The sequence below is a fragment of the Erigeron canadensis genome, chromosome 9 (genome assembly GCF_010389155.1).
Source record: "Erigeron canadensis isolate Cc75 chromosome 9, C_canadensis_v1, whole genome shotgun sequence".
Taxonomy (NCBI): Eukaryota; Viridiplantae; Streptophyta; class Magnoliopsida; order Asterales; family Asteraceae; genus Erigeron; species Erigeron canadensis.
In genome coordinates, this window is record NC_057769.1 from 27,874,452 (window position 1) to 27,885,679 (window position 11,228).

The window sequence follows — 11,228 nt, forward strand, 5'->3', positions numbered from 1 at the left end:
TAGGTAAATGAACTATCCATGGGTCAACCCATGCCCAAACCCATACCCAAGACCCAACCTCATCCTCTTGCATTCAATCCCCTCCCACCCACCAAATTCCTTTCACTATCTTTTTTCTCTCTCTCACTTATTGCAAGAACTCTTGCACATAGCTCTCTCTCTCTAAATTTAATACACAAAATTAGTTGTTTCTAGCAAGAATTGGTTAGGGGTTTTCATCTTTGTCATCATAATAACAATATATCAAAATTTGGGTTTCATAGTGCAAGGATTCATTCGAAACGGGTCAAATCCGGAATTTAGCTTTTGTGGAAGATTTTTGTAAGGTATATCCATCTCAAATTCATCATTTAAGATTTATAAACTTGTTTCTAAGCTTAACCTCTCAAACTCTTGGTAAAAATCGGATTCAAAGTGTAATTAGGTCAAGATTAGGGTTCTTGGATGTGTGAAATGGGTCATGAACGATTTTAGACAAGAAATGATGTTATGAATCGAATTTATATAGTGGGTTATGTTTGTTTATGTTCAATTTCGTTTATTCAAGCTTGAAAATGAGTTTTGGGTCAATTTTAGTGTCAAAACCCGTTTTGAGCAAGAACATGCCCAGGTGTGGCACATTGGGTATGCATGTGCCACAGTTTTTGTGTAAATTCCGAACAGGGTCAAATATGTGCCACATGCATGTGTGCATGTGCCACATAATTGACAAAAATCCGAAATAGCTAAATATGTGCCACATGCAGTAATGCATGTGCCACAGTTTTTGTGTAAAGTCTCAACAGAGTCAAATATGCGCCACATGCATGTATGCATGTGCCACATATTTGCCCAAAATCCTGAAAAAGCCAAATATGTGCCAAATGCATTTCCTGCGTGCCACATATTTGCTAATTATGTATATTTTGTGTTTTAAATCCATCTTATAAACCATTCTTGGGGTGGTGGCATAGTGTAGGATATAATGTGACGATAAGATGTTGATGTAATAGGTTTGTGATCGTTGTGCTCCCCGCTCACCCGCTTAAGCTCATTCTAACAACTTCTAAAGCTAAGGTGAGTTCGTAGCCCCTTTTCTCTATATGATTTTGGGGTGGAAAGTGTACGACGTGTTTACTCGTTTTGTTAATCGTTATGTGTCCGTTTAATTGTGAATCAAGGTTGCATGAATGATTGGCTATTTTATCAAGGTTATGTGTTTGTTTGTTTTGTGAATCGAGGTTGTATGAATGTTTGGCTAGTTATCAAGGTTATGTGTTTGTTTGCTTTGTGAATCAAGGTCATATGATTATTTGGCTAGTTTATCAAGGTTATGTGCTCGTTTGGATTGTGAATCAAGGTTGTGTGATTGTATATGTTCGTATCAAGGTTATGAGGTTCATTAAATGATCCAATCAAGGTTTCAAGGCTTGGTGATCGTTTAACGATCCCAATTATGAGATCATTTAATGACCCAATCAAGGTTTCAAGGTGTGTGATCGTTTATAGATCCAAATCAAGGTTTCAAGGTTTTATGATTATTTAATGATCTAACTATGTTCGTATCAAGGTTAAACGGTTGTTATCCCGACACTTGGTTCTTATAGTCAAAACCTATGAACTCACCAACTTTATGTTGACGTATTTTAGTACACTTTTCAGGTAATCAAGTGAATCAAAGACGTGATGGATGATTGCATTGCATGTGATAGGATTGAGCTTGGACTTTTATGGATATGTGATTCATTGCACCCGTTCATGGGTTATGCCTAGGATCGTTAGCCATCATTGAACTATCTTTTGTAAACTATTGATGGTGTTGTGCTCCTCGTGCATTATTTGATCCAAAACTTGTAATCGTATTTGAATTATGTATGGATTGCTCAAATCCTTGAATTCATTTAGTCGTCTCTACTTAATTCCCATGTCGTGCTGAGCTTTTCTATTAATGCCCCATGTTTCCGCCTAGTTTCGTGTTACACTATATGCTTGTGAAATTGAAAAATATTATTAATGGAATGCACATTAGTAAAAGTGTCGATTAAATTTGTTTTCAATGTGCATCTGATATTTGCATGGAAAATATGCATTCTGATTTATTGATTGATCTATAGTGGACATGATTTATATGTATCATGACTAAGATGTTGATATGATTAATTTATCAATGAAATATATATAAGATGAGTTATATGCATCTGGTTGAGATATTGTGAAGATGTTTTATACCAACTCTTTTGGATAAAAATGTTTTGAGATTTGATAATACATGTGTGGCTTGTATTAAAGCACATGTGAGTCTAAACGAAAGTTTATAGACATTGATTGGTTGATTAATTGGCATGACCGGTTGGACCATCCCGGGTCAATGATGATGCGAAATATGTAAAAGAATAACAGGGTTCTTCAATTGATTATTTGGATTGTACATATTTGCTTTATAAAAAGTATATGCCAAGTACAATAAGGATTGAATTCCTTAAATTAACGGAACACGTGCAAAGGAGATATAAGTTGGCCTATACATCGTCCAAAAGACCATTTAGTGTTCTAAATCGATGCATCGTCTAAATGGGTCACTAAAGTCGCTACATGATGTTTGCATAATTAATTGCTCATCTTGTAAGATTGGGAGCATGTTCCATATTGTATTGGTAATAATGATTCATTAGGATGATTATCTAGATCAAAATGAGTATGATTTGGGGCCATGTTATTTAACATGCAACAATATGAACTCGCATCATGCCAATAGTGTTCCTCTCCATTGAAATTGGTTTATGGTCAGAAACCATATATGTCTCATAAGAGTTTTGAATGTGCAATTTATGATTAAATTGCTCAACCACAATGCACAAAGATGAGACTTCAAAGAATATTGGAAATAATGTTGGGAAAAATAGACGTGCCTTGGAACTGTGTATGCTTTGATTCAGTTCGAAACTGTCTGATTAGACTAGACACTAGTATGGCTGTTTTGGGTATAAGTTAAAACATGAAAGAGGTGTACGTATTCAATAAAGCCATCATTGGAAGATTTGTTTATGGCTTAAGTTTCTCATTGACATGTAGTTTTCCCAACATTAGGGAGAGATGTTCCCAACATTAGGGAAAAATGAAAAGTAGTTGTTGAAATGAGTAAATGAATTATTAAAGATCCTCACATCAATGAATATAAATTTAAAGTATGTGAGAAATTCATTCACATGATTTAGTAATTGTCAGCAATGTAAACTAACCAAAAAGCTGCTAATGCTCAAATTTGTAGATAGTCTACACACATTCGAAGGTGGTAGAAAAGTCGATTCCAAATAAAAAGTCTCGAAAGAAAAGGAGTATTAAATTAAGATGGTCAGATTCGAGGTATGAAAGACCCCATTAAATATTATTGTCAAGTAACTAGAAATGAATACTTTTTTGAGAAACCCAGGGTACCTGAAAATAATAAGATCTCAAAGAGTTGTAACATGTCTAAAGAATTATGGAATCGATAAGGTGAAATTGACGTCGATAATGATTTTTTGATATAGCGCTAAGTACTATGTATAAATATGAGGATCTTGAAATCATGGATGAAAATAAGTGCTAACATATATAGATGATTGGCCAAATGGAAATGACGCAAAGTTGGGACCTTTTGAGTCCATACACTTGAAAGTGTGCGAAATTTTTTTTGCAAGTATGATAAGTTGATTATAAAATAAGGATTTTCCGCAAAGATATGGAATTGATTACGATAAGACATATTCTCATGTGGCGGATGCAACCATTACGTTCTTATAAGTCTGGCAATATAAGATAATATTAAACTGCGTCTTATAGATGGTTTTGAGATCGATATTGACATATTCTTAAGCCTTTGTGGATATATAATGAAAAAAGCATGTCTTATTTTTTTTTAATTTGCAAGATTACTTGAAATATAAAGGATGTCTAATGACCCAGATTATTGTTAGAAACACGCTTGAAATATCTCGAGATCGAACAACATGTAGTAAAATGTTGAATATCTTGTATGTGTTTTAATATAATAATATGCATATCATAAAGTATGTTTAAATATTTAGCTTGGAGCTATAAATTTATTTCATTTCTCAAATGATATTAAAGAGATGTGAACTTGAATATGTTATCAATTCAAAAGATCTCTATGAAAATTATACTTGAAAATGTGATATGGGAATTGAACATTAATTCTAACTATGAATAGTCACTCACAAGAAATTTATATGATGTGCACAACATTTTGTGGAAGATATCTATTTATCGAGTATACTAAGATGGTTTGTATATATGGTTACTTGATATTGATAAAAATCATTATCATTCATGAAAAGTGGAGATACATATTCAAGTAGCATTGGGTCATTATTAATGTATACTCTATAAAATATTGATGTTCATTCCTTTAGTAAAGATAGAGATTTTATCAAATAAAAATGTATTAGAATGAATATATTGTTATATAACTCCGAAGGTAACAAATGTATAAGTTTACATTATGCTAACCCATCAAAGCAGTTTTAGTTTGTTTTGATAATGCAAGATGATTAATTAGAAACAAGTATGCATTTATAAGTGCCCACATCAAGTTTATGATATTTTATTTTATAAGAGAATGAAATCAATAGATCAACATGAAGACAATGCATCATGGATTTTCAAATACTGAGTTGTATATCAAATTAAGAAAGCTTGTTCGTGATATTGATGAAGGAGCTAGTGATGTGATCATCAGGGGGAGAATATACGCGTTGCACTCTTTTTCCCTTGACCATGGTTTTGTCCCATTGGGTTTTACTGGCAAGGTTTTTAATGAGGCAACATCCTCAAGCGTATCAAAAGAAGTATGTACTCTTTTTCCTTCACTAGGTTTTTTTCCCATTGGGTTTTACATAGTAAGGTTTTAACGAGGCATATTTTTTGATAGATGGATAGCCAAGGGAGAGTATTATGAATTCTTTATTATAGCTATCCACATTCCATAACTCATAACCTTTCATATTGTATTTATTTATGTATGTATTAAGTGTATTAATGTTATGAAGGTTATATATAATGGCTAATGCATGTTGAATAAAGTATCAATGGAAATCAACTTCTCTATTCTACTTATTTTGGTGAAATTACAACATTATTGGTGAAAATCATTCCCACGTATAGGATTTGCTCATATATTACGTATATTATATTTGTTAATTATTAGGTCGTTGTTTTACAACACGTTATCAACACGATAGTTTAATCATTGGTGGAGGTTTCTAGCTAATTGTTTACGTAGGTGTTCTCAAATTCTGAGTGTATCATCCCTTTCTTACCCGTTGAAAAGAAAACGAAGGGGTTATGTGTAGCATCCGAAAATTGAGGTTTGTGATATATATGCTATTTGGATCATCATTGAGGTAAAACATTAAACCTTAAAACTCCATTACTTATTCTATCTACACAAAAATTTTGATTGTGCGTTTGTATCAACACGAAAGCTTAAATCAAAGAGTAGAAATAATGTGTTCAATTTCTTGTCACTAATAACGTTCATGGCTCTATATTTCGAAATTCTATGCATACAAATCCAAATAAAAGGTAAGGCATGATTATCTGTTTTCGCTTTAGTAAATGACTTTGTTGAATCATGATCCACGTATAGGATTTGCATCAATTTGATTAATAGTAATAATTTTTTTTAGAACAGCGAAGGTCCGGACCACAATATATATATATATATAAATCTGTGTATATATGTGTTATCGGTATGCTACATAACATGTTTGAAATTGATATTTAAAATTGATCGAAATGATAAATATATGTATATATAAATTATAAAATCTATTTCATGGCGAGGTATGTTAATGACATGAAATAATATATTGATAGTGATGTTTTAAAATTTGAGAAAGGAAATATACTTTGATATAAATTTGAAAAAAAAAAGAATTATGTTTCTCTTCATGAGAAAGAAAATAAAATGTATTTCTTTTGTAAAATGAAAAAGAATTAGAATATCAACATGTATTACTTTACAGCATATCTTCATAAATTTTATGTCGCATACTGTTAAATGTAGAAAAATTTCTCTGGGTATATATATATACACACACACAAATTATTCGAAGCATTGTCACTTAGAAAATTAACACTGAAAGCTTGTTCTTTTATAATATATTACAGTGATACTTGTTAATTTGCTAGCAATCGATAGTATAAATAGGAAATGGTATATCAATTGAAAAGATATAGATATAACAAGTGGCTAGTCGTTGGTGATTAATTGCATTGCTACGCTTAACAAAAGTGTTCTATAATGTTCTTAATGGACCCTAAAGTTACCAGCTTAATATTCACTGGTAGGTAGATTATTATCACTGAGGTAATTTATTTTGATAATTATAATACTTGAACTAATTAATATACGGTTCTATACATGCTAAATAGGAACACTAAAGCTTTTACATTTAATTATAGGCAACTTATAACGTACACGGACTTTTAATTGTTTCGTATATGCTTTGTGGATTTATGTAATATAACGTAATTGGCTATCGATTGGTAGGAGCCTAACCGTTTCATTTGAATTTTGGTCGATAACCATTTGAATACAAATAATTAATTTGTCTGCCCTATTATGTCATCATTAGTGCTATCACCTCATGCTTTTAATCAGACTTCTCCAAGAAAAATGAAAAAAGGGAAGGGACTCATGAAAATTGGTTGTAGTATTTGAAGTTGTATTATCTTTTATAGTAGAATTGCATAACAATCATAACCGAGTACTTGATATATATTCTTGATTTTTATACTTATTGCACGATATATTCTTAGTTTAGAACATGCCTATTATTATGATTCCCATCATATTTGATTGATGATAATTTGTTTTATACTATTAAATTACCAAGTAGAGATGTATGAGTTGAGTTTTTTTTATTTATTTAAGTTGGTGATTGGTGACTTTATATTAGTCAAAGGAATTATGCCTTGTTTTTATTTGCTAAAAGGATTAAAAAAAAAAAAAAGAGGGGGGGGGGGGGGGGGGGGGGGGGGGGGGGGGGGGACAGATAAGGCATCTATATATTTATTCCGGAAGATATTATTAACAAGAGAAATGATGCATATATAAATTGATGGAAGGTTACTTGTATGTGGTGGTTTAGCAATTGGAACTTTTCTATATCGTTCGTATTATGTTGATTGTAGAGTAAATATTATTTTGAGTAGATATCTAATTTAAGAAAGCATATCATACTTTTATACGTACTTTATATATGCTATTGAAGTGGTATATCTCTATACTAAATAAAAGAAAATTGTCATGACATCGCTAATTTATATAAATAGTTTATTTGTCATTTTCAAATTTATTCTTACAGTGTTATTCTTTTTAACTTTATTTATTTATGATGTCATAAAAACTTTCCTTTTAAAATTTATTGCATTTCTTTTTTGTTATTTAAGAATGTTTTTCTTTAAAAATATTTTTTTATTTTTTTTTAAAAACTCTAATAATATATACATGGTAATCATTTCAATAGTTTTGCCAAAATAGAATTTTAAATTATTCGCATATTATGCGGGTTAATAAGTTAATTATAAAGTATATTATTTCGAGATTATGAGTACCGTTGGACTGATGCAACTTCAATGACGAAGATACGTTTTATAAAACTTTTATCAATATGCCCGGGTTGAACCCGGGTTAATAAGCTAGTTACGCAATGAGCTGAGCATGAAACTTGTCCATTTGCTTAACCAATAATATACGATTATGGACAAGGTGAAATCATTATCATGAGCATATGTTATATACACAAAGTTAGACACCAATGTGAAGAGACGAATTGAAGGGGTTAATAAGAATTAAAAAATACCAGAAAGCGATAAATGTGATATATAAGCAATGCTAGTGATTTTTGGATGTGAGAATTAACATATGCAGTGGCTCAAAAAAAAAAAAAAAATTATATGGAAGCTCCAAAAAGAGCTCGTATAAATCTACGATCTTGAAAGCAATTGTTGGCGATCTTCTTTTATATAGATATATAAGTGCGATGGGAGCACAAAACATCGCAAATATGATTTTTTAGGTACTTTGAGCCTGAAATTGATTGGCATGACCAGTTAGACCATCCCGAGTTAATGATGATGCGAAAAAGAAAATATTAGTTGAAGAACCTGATGTTTTTTCTCTATAATAATTGCTCGAAAAAGAAATTTACTAGTTTTGCCACTTGAGATAAGGAAAAATCCATGGAACAAATAGAAGGTGGAAATATATAGGCCTGTACGCCACCTTGTGAATCATTTAGAGTTTTAAATCGATGCATCATCTAAATGGTTACTAAAGTCGCAACATGATGTTTGCGTATTTAATTGCTCATCTTATAAGATTACGGTTCCATACTATATTGGCAATAATGATTAAATGATCATTTGATAGGAAAAAGAATGACTTATAGTTTGGGGTCATGTTATTTAACATGCAATAATTCGCATCATGCCAATAGTTAAACGTATTTCCTCCCCATTGAAATTGGTTTATGGTCAGAAACCATGTGTGTCTTATAAGAGTTTTAAATGTGCAATATATAATTAAGTTGCTCCACCACAATGCACAAAGATGAGACCTCAAAGAATGTTGAAAATAATGTTGGGAAATTTATTGGCGTGCCTTGAAAGTGCGTAAGTTCTTACTTTGATTCGATTCCAACCTGTTTTCTTGAAAAAAACATTAGTATGACTGTTTTGAGTGAGTTGAAACATGAAAGAGGTCTATGTTGTCAATAATACGATGACCATTTATTTATGACTTACGTTACTCAGTGACATTATTTAATTTTCCCAACATTAGGGGGAGATGTTTCCAACATTAGAGAGATATGAAAAGCAGCTTAAAGTTAAAATAAGCAAAAGATGAATTATCAAAGATCCTCATATCAAATTATATGAATATAATGTTCATGGGATAATTCATGTATTACATTTAGTGATTGCTAGATATGTTGATTGGCCAAAAAGAGAGTGATTAATTTATATATGTCAGCTGCTAATGCTCCGATCAGTAATGAGTATACATATGTTTAAAGCATAGTACATAAGTCGATTCCAAATCAAAATCCTCGAAAGAAAAGGAGCAAGAAAATAAGATGATCAAATTCGAGGTATGAAAAACCCCATTAAAGATTACTGATGAAACAAGATAGGAAGGTTTTAGAGAAACCTCAGGTACCTGAAAAAGTGAATATTGAACATTCAGATCTCAATAAACAATATCATGTCTAGAGAGTTTTGGAATCGATCGAATAAGTGAAATCGACGTCGATAATAACTTTAAATTTGATACAGCGTTAAGTACTATGAATAAATATGAGGATCTTGAAATCAAGCATGACAATAAAGTTCTAATATATATATATATATATATATATATATATATATATATATGATTGACCAAAAGGAAAAAACGCAAAAGTTGGACCTCAAGTTCGTACACCCGAAAGTGTGACGTTTTATGATATAAATTGATGAGTGCGAACAATAAATGACAAAATTACATGTATATGGAATAATCTTTTAAGTAATAGACATCAAGATGGAGTATTAAAAATAAAGATATTGTGGTTATCCATATTTAATACATTTGGGTCATTATGAAATAAGGATTTTCGCAAAAATTTAGATGAGACATATTCTCATGTGGTGGATGCAACTATGGATATCCAATAAGTCTAGCAATATAAAATAATACTTAATAGCGTCTTATGGATGATTTTGAGCTTGAAAGATATTGTTAATCCTCGGAGGATGTACATATACAATACATAGAACATGCATTATTCTTTAAATTGCAATATTACTTGAAGTATATAAAATGCATGGAGTATATCTAATGACTCAAAGCTGCTACAAACATGTTTGAAAAATCCTTGAAAACAACGTGTAGCAAATACAATCTATAAGTCCATAATAGACATTTGGTAAAGTCGATTTCTCTGAAATTTAGCTTGAAGTTACGAAATATATTTGCCCAAGGATATAAAGAAATATAAAACAATACGTTAGTAGTGCAAAAGATCTCTATGGCAATTATATGTTTGGAAGCGTGAGATGAAAATCTTGAATAAACAAATTGAGAACATTTTAGTAATGAATAGTTACTCGAAAGGAATTTATATGATGGAGACAATATTTTTGTGTTATATATATTTATTGCTTTGTATATATGGTCACTTGGTATTGATAAAGATCACTTGGTATTGAGAAAAAATGGTATCGATAAAGATCATTTTCATTCCTTGTGGAGATAAATTCCTGAATCAAAATACTATACTTGAGTAGCATTGACTCACTAATTACGAATATTCCAATATATTATTTTGCGTTCTTCTACTAAAGATAGCGATTTTATCCCATGAGAATTTATTAGAATGTATTTCTATTACGCTGAAGACGATAAAGGTATAAGCTTATTTTATACTAACCTATCGAAGTAGTTCTAGTTTGTTTTGATAATGCAGGATGATTTTAAACGAATCTGTATTTAAATGTGCTTACATCAAATTTATGATATATCATAAGAGAACAAAATCAGCAGATCAACATGAAGATGATGCGTCATGGATTTTTCAACTACTGGAATCGTATACCAAAGGAAGCTTGTACATGATATTAATGACTTAAGGAGCTAAAGTGATGTGATCATCAGGGGGAGAAGATACGGTTGCACTCTTTTTCCCTTGACCGTGGTTTTGTCCCATTGGGTTTTCTTGGCAAGGTTTTTAATGAGGCAACATCCCCAAGCGTATCGAAATAATTATGTACTTTTTTTCCTTCACTAGATTTTTGTCCTATTGGGTTTTCCCTAGTAAGGTTTTAACGAGGCATATTCTTTGACTGATGGATAGCAAGGGGAGGGGGAGTGTATAATATATTGTTTATGTGGCTATCCATAACTCATGACCTTTGTATTTCCATCCATTTATGTGTATTAAGTGTATTAATATTATGAAGCCTATATATATGGCTCATATACGTGGATTGATAGATTAATAAAAATCATTTTCTCATTCTCTCTATTCTCTATCGTTATTACGTATATTATATTTGCTAACTATTAGGTCGTTATTTTACAATACTTTTACCATTTATTTTGTTAAATAGTGTAAAAAAATCTCAATTCCCTATGTCCGTAAAAACAAAACCATGTGGGCACACACCTTGTATCGATCAAAAAAACACACACACACCAAAAA

General features: G+C 31.2%; 1 long non-coding RNA gene across 1 annotated transcript; it reads left to right on the plus strand.

Annotated features, from left to right (window-relative positions):
* Window positions 1-285: 285 nt before the first annotated feature.
* On the plus strand, window positions 286-1,677 carry LOC122581011. Its single transcript, XR_006320947.1, has 3 exons — window positions 286-326; window positions 993-1,056; window positions 1,642-1,677. It is a non-coding gene; the product is annotated as an uncharacterized LOC122581011 (long non-coding RNA).
* The last annotated feature ends 9,551 nt before the right edge of the window (window positions 1,678-11,228 follow it).